The 14,904-nt window shown below is 36.9% G+C and overlaps 2 protein-coding genes across 6 annotated transcripts in view; one reads left to right on the top strand and one right to left on the bottom strand.

Moving 5' to 3' along the window:
* The window catches only part of Lin7a (lin-7 homolog A, crumbs cell polarity complex component), a 182,117-nt gene extending 181,634 nt beyond the window's left edge, over window positions 1-483 (bottom strand). For 3 of the 4 annotated variants that reach the window (XM_031348856.1, XM_031348857.1, XM_031348860.1), the window contains exon 1: window positions 381-478. The gene's annotated coding sequence lies outside the window, so the exon portion shown is untranslated. Of the gene's footprint in view, window positions 1-380 lie in introns of all 4 variants that reach the window. The other variant, XM_031348859.1, reaches the window with a different exon arrangement.
* Acss3 (acyl-CoA synthetase short chain family member 3) overlaps window positions 1-14,904 on the top strand; it is a 353,004-nt gene that overhangs the window by 43,297 nt on the left and 294,803 nt on the right. The window lies entirely within an intron of this gene.

Raw genomic sequence — 14,904 nt, 5'->3', positions numbered from 1 at the left:
ATGCCATATGATCCAGCTTAACTCTGGCATTCAGAGGACCTTGAACTTTGGATGGAGCGCCCAGCCAGAGTAAATGGCGTAGGCTGAGGTCACTTAAGATAGCAATCCTACCCTGTACTCAGCTTGTTTGTTTAAGGTACCTTTGAAAGAACAATGTAACAACCAATCTCACTTGTCTAGGGATTTCCCATGTAACCAAAATTTACAACCTATACTGATACATAGATGTAATGTTTATATATATTATATATATATATATATATATATATATATATATATAAACTATACTGATACATAGATGTAATATGTATGACAATCATTACTGAAAGCAGCAAATATCAAATACAGGTTGAAAGCAATCTTATAAAATGAATATCTACCGTAAATGGGAAATCCACCATAAATGTACCATATTGCTTGATAAACACTGATATTTGTAGTACTGTTTGTTATCTGTGTCAGTTGGAGTCAGTTGGGAGTCAGTTGGGATCAGTTGGAGTCAGTGTCTCGATCCTTGTAAAATTCTATGAAATCTCTTCCTTTTTCTTCCCTACTTGCTGTCTTATGTGCTGCTTAATAAAAGAGTGATCTTTGTTAGAGACACGTGTGTTCAGACAGAGTAACAGGCATAGATACAGATAGAGGAACAGGGACAGATTTGTATGACAGCTTTCAGACAGACAGAGATTTAGATTCATAAAACAGGCAGACACAGAGGGTAGAAAACAGAGGTAGTGCAAAGTAGAGAATTTAAATTCAAGGTCCATCTCTGTTAAACAACACAAGGGGAAATACTTTGATTTCTTTCCTTAGCATGACTGCAGTGCATTATCAGTGACTGAGTTCATTATTATGTTTAAAGTGCCACACAAAGTATATAGATATTCCTGCCTTTATGCACTTACAGCTATACTATCACTGCTACCTATGACAAAAATTCAATGTACCGGCCTGTCCAGTTTCCTGGTGTCTCCACTCCAATGCCAACTTCATTTGTTCAGCTTCATCCACTGCCCACTGGGTGCACACATCAGGGACTCTGACTCAGCCCCAATTGCTGTTGCTTTCTTGTCTGTGCTTGAAATATTAGTGGAAACGTGTGACATTGTAGTTCTTCCAGGCTTCATGTGTGCAAAAGTAGTATCACATGAGCAATGCTGTTACTGGAGATGCTGGGGTCATAGCCGTGGTTTAAGCATCCCTATTCAGCTGGGCTTCTCAGTATGGCAGTTACAAAGAAAAGTACTGTTAAAAAGCAGAAAAAGGAGGTTGATTCGCTGTGGCCATAGAAAGAATAGGATGACTCCTCGCCACTGATTCCTTCCTTAATATTTTTGAAGGTATAAAATAAGGCTTAGGTTTAAATAGCTTTCAATGGTTAAGCAGTCCTATTTAAGATGCAGTCCCAGTCTTCATTGACCCATCATCGTTTCCTGCTCAGTTTGTCCTACAAAGTCACCTGACAGATCATCAGAACTGTGTAATGGCTTCTCCTGGGAGAAAAGTTTCTCTTCTGTCTGTCACCAGGCTGCAGCCTTTTCCTTCTTCTAGGGTAAGATTCTTGGGGAATTTTAAACTTCTTATCTATTGTTTCAAAACTCTGAAAATTAGGTGTGTTGGCACAAGTATCTCTTTAGAATCTCTTCATTCCTGGCAGGATGGCCACGGAAGGTAGTCAGGTCTCAGCATTCTCAGAGTTACTCAGCGGCTGAGTATAGAGACACAATCTGGAGGAACAATCTCCCTGAGTGCTGCTGTTGTGGCAGGGCATCCAGAAGTCCTTATCTCAGATTGAAACTGAAATGTCTACAGTTTTATAGCATGAAACCTATGAGAGGTGGGGCCTTTCTGATTTAAAAGCTGTTCTCAAGATGAAAAATGCTTGAGTTTTTCTAAAATGAGGACCCACTCTGAGCATTTTAGCCAAGTGCTCTGCTCTTGACCTACCCAGCCTCCCTTTCACTTCCTGTTTTGAAGCAAGACCCCATTATGTTGTTCTGGCTTTCTTGCAGTGTAGCCAAAGAAGGTCTTTAGCTGGTAATCATCTTGCATCAGCCACTTAGTAGCTTAAGTTACAAAACTGGCTTCTTTCTAGTGACACTGATCTTTAGAAACCACATCTTCCTTGGCTCCAACTTTAAAAGAAATCCTCTTCTGGCCAAAGAAAAAGATGCTCAAATTTTTCCACTCAGGGGATTTTACTCTTGATTCTCACCCTAGGTCTAACTGAAAGGAGCCAGCCATTTCCCGTGCACCACTTGAGTACTGTGTGGCCCTGTCATACCTTCCATCATATTAACTAGCTGTCATGTTAAACTTTACTCTCTAAGGACTGAAGGCATGAACTGACTTATGACTTAGCTCATTCTACTCCAGAATGTAGCACAGATGGCTTTGGTTCAAGGTGTCCAGTGTATGACCTTATTTCAATTTGGAAGTTCATGAGCAGAACCTTTATTGTCCACGGTTTTCATCATTCCAATTTGAACACGGACCATAATCACCTACTAAACTGTCATATTCTTTATTGTAAACCTCTAAGCTCTTGTTAGTCTTCTTATCCAGGCGTTTCCAAACTCCTCCTGCAAATAAGCTGGAAAGACTCTAGATCATATGGCATGATATCATCATCATCATCATCATCATCACCACCACCATCATCATCATCATCATTAATTTTCTGTCTTAATTGCCTTTCTGTTGCTGTGACAAAATACCCCAACTAAATAAATCTCAAGATTTAAAGTACTAGCCATATATGCCTTATGACCTGAGTTTGATTTATGGAATCCACAAAAAAAATTCAGATGTGGTTGTGTACACCTGGGGTTCTAGGTCTGTTACCACTAGATAGGAAGCGGGAGATAGAACCATTGCCGGAAAGCTTTCAAGCCAGCTAGCCAAAAGTAAGAGAGACAACAAAGACCTTACTTCAACAAGGTAGAAGGCTAGAACCAACTTCTCAAAGTTGTCCTTTTATTTCCACATACATGCATGCATACCCACACAGATGTATAACATAACAATAAGAAAATAAATATAATTTAACAAAGATTTATTTTAGCTTATATTGTAAGTGGTCTAAGTCCAGGGGTGATCCTAGTGCTTTGTAGCCAACAGCACAGTAGAAAAATCACATCAGGGGAAGGATGTGGTAGAGTAGGCTGTTCACATCCTAGTAACTTGCAACAAGAAGTGAGAGAGGAAATCGCCCAGGTCCAACCAGACTTTTCAGGGACATATTATCCAGAATAACTTTGCTTCCTTTACTGGAGCTACTGCAGCTTTTGGATTCTCCCAGAACACAACCAGTCAATCCTGTAATAGAGATGCTCTTGAGGGACATTTGTGGGCAAGTACATGATATGCAAGTTTCTATTGACTGTATTTTATGGGAATGTCCTTTTTATTCCTCCCCCTCCTCCTCCTCCTCTTTCTCTTTCTCCTCTCCCTCTTCCTCCTCTTCCTCCTTTTCTTCTTTGGGATCCAATTTTTTTTCTGATAAATCTAGACATGTAAAGTAATATAATGTAGTATCACTTTAGATTTGAAGGAATACTTCATAACTTGGCTCTTACTTTTGCTCTTTGTTGACTTTTAAAAAAATCATTGCTACAATTTGCTCTTTGCCTATTTAATACCTTTCTTACCTCAGTTTGTAAGTTTGTGTTCAGCTATGAAATTTATTTTCTGTTAGCTTAGTAATTAACTAATAATTAAATGGGCATTTCCTTAGCAGGCTTAAACAAATAAGCCAAATCTTTGGTATATTTACATGTAGTATGTATTTTCAGGGTTCTAGCACATTAAAATGTCCTAAGTCTTTATTCTTTGTTTGAGTAAAGCAAGAGTATAGATCAAAAGTGAGAGATTGGGGTCTTCGAAGGTTATTTCTGGGCATAATGTATAGCCCTTCACTAAAGTGTAATTTAACTTTCAGTGATACATTGTATCTTTCTAATTCCCCAGAGGCCAATTCATTCCCATTTTCCCTGGTATTATTTTGGTAAATTGCCTGTTAGCTTTTAATGACTTTATTGTTTCAGCCACCTGCAATATAGTAGCTTTTCCACTGACTTCTCCAAATACCCTAAGGTGAGTGTATAGAGGGAGAATTCTTTGTTTGTATCAAATAAAGGCAAGCCCTGAGACTAACCTTTAATTGGGAGCTGCTAGGAAAATGAAATTGAAATGCATTTCCCGAATGGGGCATTTAGAATCCTCCAAATGCTCTTGTCTGCTGCTACACTAGCTGTTCCAATGACATAATTGTGAACTTGCTGACTGTTAGAGCGGTTATGGAATTAGGAAGATGATGATGGAGGGAGTGGAGTGTGAAGCAAAATGCCACAATGCTCATTGTATTTGCTGACTTTCAGCCATCATTGTTCTCCATGCAGTTTTAAGATTTGGGTGGATTTTCCAAGTTTTAAAATAGCTAATTTAGTTAATTGCTTGTATTCTCATTATTTCTTCAGTGCATAATTTCAGAGTTGTTGGTTTCTGGGTTTTGTTGATGTTGTTGTTTTGCTTTGTTTTGTTTTATTTTGTTTTATTCTGACATCCTGATATGCCTTCACTCTTGTTTCACTGGAATCTTAACCTCCTAAAATAGATGTATTCTATTTTACATTGTCAGAGTCTACATCACATTGATGTTTTTCTAGCCTACCTCAAAGGACATGGACAATGTTTATGCTTCAGTAGCAGAAGTTGCCCAGAATTCCTGAGGCAACTTTTACATTTGTTTGTCTTAATTTCTCTTCCCTTTTGTTCAGCCTTATCACGATGTACAAATTATTCTCTACCCGAACCTCACATTTCCCCACTTTTCAGTATCTTCAGAGTAAACAGTCTCTATGAAGTTCTCACTGACTCCCCATTCCTTTACTAACCTTGTAACCTGCCTGCACCTACACCAGCCTATTCTACCATTCAGAAACACTGTAGACCTCGGGACATTCATAAAACACAAAAATGGTCCTTTGTGCTTTAAGCTTTCAATGCCTTCCTATTAAGAGAAAAGTCACCATCTGCGTGCCTCTTCTAGATCATTATTTAAGTAATTTCCCCTTGGTCTGGAAGAGTATTTAATTAATAGCAATATAGCATATCAGACTGTTAGTTCTGCGAGGATGCAGACTGATTTTCATGACAGTTCTGGCCTCAAAGTACTTGAACAAAGCCTGGTGCAAATGCAGAGGTCAGTGAATATTTGCAAAGTAGGATATTGTTAATTGAACTGTGCCCAGACTATCCTGAGACAAGAATAATAAATCAATGGATACTGTCTGTTGGCTTAGTTCTCCATTGGCATTTTCCTCCCTATTGACCAAAATATCAGGACCGGCTCCTTTCGTTGTTCACTTCAACAATGGCATCAGGCAGAGGCACACAGCCTGAATTATTTTGTCAATTATAGTACAATTACATATCATACTGATTTTCTATTTAATTGCTAATTTATAACACTAAGACAACTAATGAATGTTTTCTATTTAACGTATATCTCAGGTCTAGTATTATAAAATACATAGGTGAAACTACTATTTTTTTTAAGTCATGAGCCATGTGAAGACTAACAGTGTTCTTTAAATATATTTTTACATCAAAGTCAGGGTGACATTTGATGATGTTCTATTATACTGGAGGAGGTTTGAAAATATTGATCTTTGGTTAACAATATTCATAACTATGAGTCACTTGCAGTGCTTACTTATGCTTCTATAGATTGAAAATGCAATTTCCTGAGGATTGAATGAGGATCCATCTCTTTGTATCTGACAGTAGAGGGCGGAGATGCCAAAGACACCCTGTTCCGACAGATGGAACTTGTCTCACCCTCAAACAGTATCAGTTTCCATTTTAGAAAAACTACCAGTATACACAATCGGCTCAGAATTGGTACTTTACATATATTATAATGAACAGCGGCTTTGTATGCCTTTACTTAAGTTTTGAAAGCTTTCAAACTTCACCAATGCATAGGTTGAACTGTGTGTCAATTTTAGATCTATACTTGGCATAGAAATGTCCTTGTTTTACGAGCCACACATTTTCTACCAGGTAGTAACTATTTCTTCAGAAATACACTGTGCTTTAAAATGTTTTTCCCCCTTTAAATGCGGGAATTTTCTCTTTCTTATGCTGATTTCCCTCCAAAATACAAATGAGCTGTTGGATTGATGCTCATTGTAATGTCCCAAAGATTGTACTAACATTTTTGTTGCTTTTCAGTTATTTCCAAAACACAGTCCTTGAGTTAACTGTGTCCCCAGTAGACTATGCCCTTTACCCATAGCCTCTCCTCTTTTTTCTACTGTTATCATGTGGAGCTTCTGAAGGACTCCAGTGGACTCCAGGGCAGCCAGAGCATGACTGGGACTTCCCACTCTTTTTGTCCTATCTTGAAATAGACTGCCTCATTTTTCTTGCACTTTTAGGAAAAGAGCCCATGAGTAATAAATGTAAAGATCGCAAACGTTTTCTAGTGAAATGTTTTCTAACTTTTCAGCCACCTCATCTTGCTTTATTAAAGTAATGTCACTTATTACCTCAAAATACAACTGTCTAGGAGAATACATTTCAGGTGTCTTCTGCTGAACTCTAAAATAAACCTTTAGTTTAAATTTTTAATTTAATTTAATTTAATTAATTTAAAATCTGAAGGTTTTAGATTTACTGACATATTTAGAATACAAAGAATAATAGTTTAGATCTACCTCACAGTCGCTTTTCCTTATTAGCATTGTATATTTGTATGATACATTTGTTACAATAAATAAGATAAAATATTGTCATTATTTCACTCTCTAAAATTTGTTTATCAAGATTCCTCAATTAATATTTAGATAATGACTTCTTGATGATTTCCATACAAGAAATCAGGCTGAGTTAGTGATCTCTTAGCTTGTCTTTGATGACAATGGAACCAGGCACAGCAATCATCAGTTTCTACTTCAAAAAGATGACCAGGATACCATATTAGAATTTTATTGAATCACTGTCTGACACTTTGGTTTTAAGCAAGTATAGCTACAGAATATAGCTAAGCTGAGATCTATACTATCAAATACTTTCTCTAGAAAAATAGAACAGTAATGAAAGTCACATTAATCAACAGCATTAAGTATTTGAACTTAAATTTTATATTATGACTAACTATATAATTTAAAATACATGTATATTTTAAAATATATGGGTTTTTTCATTTGTTTTTTTGTTTTTTTGTTTTTGTTTTTGAGACAGGGTTTCTCTGTGTAGCTCTGGCTATCCTGGAACTTACTCTGTAGACCAGGCTAGCCTTGAACTCATAAATCTGCCTCCCAAATTCTGGGATTAAAGGCTGGGATTAAAGGATTTAACAGGCCACCACTCCCCGGCTAAAATATATGTATATTTAAAATACATATATGTATATACTAATATATATTAATATGTGTATATTAAGCTGACATCAGAGAACCCAGGTGTTAATGATATCCAGTTTTCACACTTACCATAATAAAATTGTTCCATCCATGTATCCCATAATGCTAGAGTTGAGATACCTTTACTAGCTTTGAAGACTTTGACAGGTTCGAGGTATACTTGTATTGTTAATTTCCCATTTAAAAAATATCAAAAGAGAAAAAAAAATCAAAGAAATAAATATTTGTTTTTCTGTTCTCCATCATTTCAGGGATTTTGTTTGTTGTTATATAGCACATAAGCATTAGTGTTATGGAAATGTCAAGGAAAGGAATAGATTTGTGAATCACCCACTTGGTGATAACCAAGAAGGATAAAGCAAGAGAATGGGGAAACTATCCAGGGAGAAAATACATTTTGAATGAATGTCCCCAGTGACTTGTATCCTTCCTTGAGGCCCTGCCTCCTAATAGCACCACATGCCAGAGGACAAGCTTGTAGTAGAAGAGTCACTGGGAGCGTGCAGATTCAAGCTATAACAGTAATGGGCAGGTATTCTGCAAAGTTTTTCAATTAGGATTTATCTAGTATTTTTCTTTTGAATTAAACTGGATTATGGTATAAATGGTTTCCTTTTTTTTTTTTTAGGGTCTTACTAGTATTTGAACCCAGGACCTCTTTCATCCTAGGCAAATCATTGAGCTATATCCCCAGTGAAGGAATAAGTACTCCAATCCACCCACAAACATTGGACAGAAGTTGCAGACTCTAATGGAAGAGTTGTGGAAAGGCCCTGGCGGGGATGGGAACCTCACAGGAGGATCAACAGAATCAACTAACTTGGAATTTTGGGAGCTCTCAGAATCTAAGCCACAAACCAAAGAACACACATGAACTCGAATGAGGACTCAGGAACATATGAGCAGATGGGCAGCTCGGTCTCCTTTTGGGCCCCCAACAACTGAAGCAGAGGCCCTACCTAAAGCTGTAACCTGATTGTGGTATCCATTTCCCGGCAGGGTTGCCTCATCTGGCCTCAGTGAGAAATGACATGCCTATCCTGGGAGACACTTGATGTGCCAGAGTGTGAGGATGGGAGGTTACAGGGAGATGGGGCACACTCTTAGATGAGTATGGGAAGGGGTAGAGGTAGCGTCTTTGGGGGGATGGTACCAGGAAGAGGTGGTAATGTTTGATGTTAATAAAAACCAAAATGAAACAAACAAAAAACCAAACCTAGATTATGTATTTCATGGAAAAAGACCACAAAGTAAAGTAGCAATCCCAATCGTCATTTTAACGGTAGGCACTGTCAGCCTAAGTTTTGCCTTATGTCAAATTTAAGCATTACTGTCAGCCTAATGTTAGTGTTAATTGCATGGCTGAGGTAGTGTCTGTTGGATTCTTGAACTGCAAAGTTACTGCCTTTTCCATCCTGATTTACTAATTCTAAGTAAATGACCATGCACAGTTCAGACAGAAGTAGATGGGCTATATAAATGATATCAGATTTCCACACTGAAATGTGTCTGGTATCTCCATTATTTCTTTATTCAGTCATTTCTTTATATTCAGTAACCGATCCAATTTGAACCCCATCCCATGGGCAAACACCAGTTTCTGACATTAGTAATGATACTATGTTATGCTTGCAGGCAGGAGCCTAACATAACTGTCCTCTGAGAGGCTCTACCCAGTTGCTGACTGAAATCGATACAGATAACCACACTCAAATATTGGACAGAGGTTGGGACTCTTATGGAAGAGTTGGGGAAGGACCCCTGAAGGGGATGGCAACCTCACAGGAGGTGTATAAGGATGTATTTATATTTTGAGTTAGAACTCAGTATCTATGGGCTTATACATTTCTTACCTTTTTCAGCTTGGTCCAGCTTTGACCATTTTGAAAGTCATAATTGGCTTCTTTTGTCTTCTTGATGTGCCTATATTCATATTTTCTGTATATTTTTCTCTTATTTTGTAGCATGCTCTTTACTTTTTGACAGGGGTCTACAGGTAGGTTGGAAAATGATGGTTAATATTCTGTACATATTAATGCTGGAAATTAATATGGTGGCAGTTACTCCTTAACCAGCTATTTTCCCAAATAAGCACAATTTCAAAGCTTAGACCTTAGCTGGGCAGACTCTCAACTAGCTCATCTAACTTGACCACCTAGCCCATCCAGCCACGGAGCTAGCTATACTTTTCAGGTCCTTAGTCATGTCCAACATCCCTCATGTTTTCTGGTGTAAGAGGCTTTCTCTTCTTCCCACAGTTCCTTTCTCCATCCCAGGAAGTCCCACCTTCCCTTTCCTGCCCAGTTAACTGGACATCAGATGTTTGTTAAAGGCAATCTGAGAATGTCGTTGGTAGGTGAGGAAGTACAGAGAAACAGTGTCACACAGTGTACCCCTACAGTGGATCTTGTATAGTTTTTACCCTGCTCCTGAAATCAAGCATCCCCATCTGCACCAGGAATCTCTAGCTCTTTTCTTGTTCATGCTGCAAGCAAAAAAATTTGATATTAGGTACTCCATTGTGTATTTCAAACCAAATGAAATACATCTAAAGAGCTATAGAGTTTCTAGCATAATCTATATCAGAGGTCAGCCACCATTTCCTGTAAAGTTCCAGATGCTAATTATCATATAATATGTAGCCATATGTTTTCTGTCTCCATGACTTAACAACTTTAGAAGCAGCAGAAACAGCTGGAGTTTAGTATGTCAGCATATGAGTATGACTACATTCTGATAACATTTTCATTATGAAATCGATAGCAGGGTACATTTGATTCCCATTCCACCATGTGCTTCCCTGATACTTTTCTGTGGCTTCTTTGTGTGTGCATGAGGGGGGCCTATTAGAACAAAGATGAAGATGAGAATGGGAGCAGGGACAAATGAAGGGAGAAGAGGACAGTGTAGGAGGGAGAGGAGCGATGGGGGTGGGAATTAAGAGTTACAGGTTGAATCCAAATGCTCTGATTTTAGAACTAGTGCTGTTATTTTGCTCTCTTCATATCAATAACTCTTCAAATTACATCCCAAGAGCTAAATATATTTCTTTTAAGTAATAGACTATCTCAAGTCTATACTAATCTTATATTCTAAGAGGTGAAACTGAGACTATGACTGTAATTCTACATGCAGTACTTGGATTTCAAATATTCTTTATTTATATTAATGTATTGTGCAGTTATATGCTCTAGTTCATTAATAAAATGATAAACTTACCCAAAAGCATATTTTCTAGAAATGTTTCTGAAGAATTGTTCAATATAGACATCTTCTAGCTAACAGGTTCAATGCCCAGCTATTTATAGGTCTAACTGCATAGCAAGGAGCCTGTTGTCTGAAAACACAAGCCAGAATTGAAGGTGACAAGGTCAGCAAATGTGCCCTTCAGAGCCAAACATGGAAAGACAATGTCAACTGATGGACATGACAATTTAAAGACACAATTAAACCCTTAAAGAAAGAGGAGAATGGGAATCAAGAAAATTTAACAGATAGACTGGTCACCACAATCACAAATGTTCATTAAACTCATTGTTATGACATATATACTCCTTTTTCTCAACTGACCCTTCTGGAACATTCTCTGAACTATTCTTTAGTTGTTAAGTCCCCACAATGACAAAATCTTGCATGAATGTACAGTTTTGGATATTTAAAGCATTGACCCACGTGCCTTTTACCCAGACAGACCAGCTGTTAGAAATAAATTACCTTTGCTTTGCTGTGAGACAGTGTTATCTGTGGAGTATATATTTCCTCCTTTCAAACAGTTATAAGTCATGACTAATCAATAAAGAGCTGAAAACATAACATTTTGAAGGTAAATCACACAATATTCCTAGACAAGCTTGCCTGTAGCACAGAAGGACTCTTCTTTTATTGATTATACATTTTTCTAATTGTCCAAAAATCTGTACTCCAAAATGCCTCTGATCTTAGACTTATTTTAAATAAAATAAATATCCCCTCGAATTTACCACTGATAAGAGACAAAAATTAAACCTAGAGGAGAATTAAATTAAGCATGAGTTCATAAAACTATTCACTACCCATTCTACACACTTCTAGGTTAATGACAGTTTCTGTGAAACAGGATGGGAGAAATAGATTGCAAAACCCACATTGGAAGATTATTCTGAGAGATGTTCCCATCTCTAGAAAGTATTTCAGTGGCATATAACAGTGCTGCCTCAATGGATATTAAAAACAGTGGAAGCTGCTGTGTACAGTCTGAACAACAGAAATTAGTTATTTTAACTCTAGGGTGATTTGCTGCAAGGAATTAGTTACAAAAGACAATGGAATCAACTATTGGTCCAGAGCTGATATTATCAAGGCTTAGTCCTGTTTGGCCACCACTTGCCTGAAGACTCTGTCCATGTGTGATAGTAGCATCACAAAAGCACACAGGAACTGGTACATCTATTCTGATACTACATCTGCCAAATGACTTGGCAAGAGAAGTGGGTAATGGTACCATTTTTCCTTCCTCTTTCCAACTCAGAGCAAATCATAAATGCCATGCTGTCTGCAAACCATCATACCTGTAACATAAAGGTGATCATAAAAAGGAAGACACGGAACTTATAACTAGAGAAAAACCTGACAAAATGTGCTCAGGAATTTGAAGTATTTGTCTTTTAAGTATTTGAAGACATGTGCCAGATATAAACTGATAGCCCACCAGGAAGACAGATGATATTCATGCAATTTCCTCCAAAGCTTTGTGGCAGAAATGCTTTAGTCCATATTTTGATCACTGGGAAACTGAAGCATAAATGGTTTTGTTATTTGACTAGGTTCCCATAGCTACAAAGATGTCAAGCTAGGGCTTAAACACAGGATAACGTGAATGTAGCATTCATCTTTCAAAGAATATTCTACAATTCAGCATGCACTTATACTCTGTGCTCTGATTGCTTGACCGAAGAAAAAAATTTCCAAGCCTTTTCAGGTCTTCACCCAATATTTTTTGATATGCATCTGCCTGGTTATCTCACAGAATTTATGACCTTCATTAGTCTCTCAATGGATCAAACTGGATCCAGATGGTGTTTCTGTCTTGGGTTCTCAACAAAGAAGTTAAATACTTCCATGTTTTTTTCATTCTTCTAAGCACCTTCCCTCAAGGTATTACTGTTTCCATTATATGGAGCTACAGTCCAAAGCAATCACTATTCCACTCTTCTTATGCTCATGATGAATACAAATGCCTCATACCCAAATGGAGCATTCCCTTGCTATCATTTCATAAAACACCAATAAGGAAGAGGTTATAAATACCTGGCCATAATTTGGTCAGACTTAGGGAAAATAAAAGTGCATTCTTAAGTGCTCATTCTGACTAAGTTTCTGACCTTACCCTAAATAGCTGGGTCTAGGTGATGGCTACCTACATGGAATGACTCTGAGTCTGTGCTTGTCACCATCCTTGCAGTCGATGCTTGCTCGAGTCAGCAAGAACATCTGTTCATTCAAAATTGAGATAGGTTTTCCCAGATCTTATTTTATTTCTTCTACAATGAAAAAATATCCAAACTTTGGTGGTGCGAGAAGATGGCGACCATATACCCACCCTCCTCTAACCTTATCAAATTCTCTAAGAAGCTTCTGTTTGGTTTGATTTACGTTAATACTGATAGTACTGCAGACTGTATAATTAAATTTAACCTTTAGGAAACTGTTAGACTGCAAATGATTTTTGTCCAGTTGAGATGTGAATGGTTCTGTCTGAGAGAGAAGGAAAAAAAATAAACCAAAGGTTACTCTTTATGGTCTTGGTACTTGAGGACATTTAAGGATTTGGTATTTAATTTAGCAACGCTCTCAGCACTTTTATCTTCCTTTTAGTATACATATTTCTGTCCTCCTTATAATGTGTTGAACCAGTTTGACCTTTGGTGTAATCTCTTACTAAAGTGTTAACACGCACATAGGACCTTTCGTTGTTTGGATGAGTTATAATCCTTCCTTTTAGGAAAGTGTATTTTGCCTATCTAGTTTGATAAATATTGAAACTTCAAAGTCCCAATGAAGTGATAAGACCATTTTTATCTAACTTTAAAGGTGTGATTCTATACTTGAACACATCTCATAAGATTTTCAAATCTGTCACAGAACTAGTCAAAGGAGAAATGTGTTCTTATGACAGAGTCTCAGTAATGTAGGGTTTCTCCAGGAAAACATATGGAAAGTGTTTTGCAAGAAGATAATTTGGTTCAGTTTTTAACACAGAATTCAGAGACTCCACAATCTTTCATAAGACAAAATAAACAGTCCAAGTATCAGCTTTCTCTGCATATTTTGAGTTTAGAGTATGGCTTGAACTTCATCCTTGAGAAACTTCTGTTATTTCTTTGTGTATCTAATTTTTGTAGCATTCAATTGACACTTATATAATTTGTCCAAGAATGGCTATAAGATGGCATTTGGTATTTGTTTTGATATTTCAAAAACCATTTTCAGGGCTGGGAAGATGTGTCTATGGATAAAAATATTACTATGCAGACCTGAGTCTCACATAAAATCTGGATAATCACATAAAATCAGCACACAGGTGGTTCTGCAGTGCTGGGCGGGGGTTGGGATGTCAGGCAGATCTCTGCAGCTTATTGGCTAGCTGGGGTAATTGAACTGCTAAGCCTAAGGTTCAGTATGATAACCTGTCTCAAAATATAATGTGGATAACATTATAGGAAGGCACTGATCATTACCTGCTGGCCTCCACATTTCGGAATGTACACGTGTATACACATATACACAGACAGGCATGTAGCACAGGCAGACAGATAGACAGACAGACAGATATACACACACAAACTTTTCACTATTGGCATAGTGAAGCCATGTGTTTTTGTTTTTATTTTCTTTGTAGCAATTCAATGAGAACCTATACATAGCATGACAAATGCTACTTTTGGTAGTTGTTCTGTATATATATATATATATATATATATATATATATATATATATCTTGTTCTGCATATACCTGAATTTGTTAACATTTAAAAACATATTTTAAGTAAATAAAATTAAATCACATTCTTGTTTTCATTTTGTACCCCAACTCCTCCCAGAGACCTCCTTCAATACCTACAATATCTTTTTTTGTCATATTCTTTAAATTTTATAAAATTTTATAACAATAAAAGTGAGTATTATACAAGTTGTTTGGTATAAAGCCACAATCAATTTAACAGTCGTATGTAGATGCTTGTCTATGGCAGTACTGAAAATACATATGCTTTTCTCAACATAAATTTTAAATAACTCCAAAAGTATTAACTGTATATTTCAAAATAATATATCATTACTAATATTTCCTTAAATGAACATAAATATATAACATGTTTTTGTTTGTTTGTTTGTTTTATATTTAGTAGATCTTAAAATCTTGGTTCTTGCTGTGGTAAATTGATACAAGAGTTACAAACGTCAAGCAAAGCATTCAGTCTTACTCTTTGTTGTTCTC

This window comes from Mastomys coucha, unplaced genomic scaffold (assembly GCF_008632895.1).
Source record: "Mastomys coucha isolate ucsf_1 unplaced genomic scaffold, UCSF_Mcou_1 pScaffold4, whole genome shotgun sequence".
Classification (NCBI taxonomy): domain Eukaryota; kingdom Metazoa; phylum Chordata; class Mammalia; order Rodentia; family Muridae; genus Mastomys; species Mastomys coucha.
This window is presented reverse-complemented; position numbering and strand designations above follow the sequence as displayed.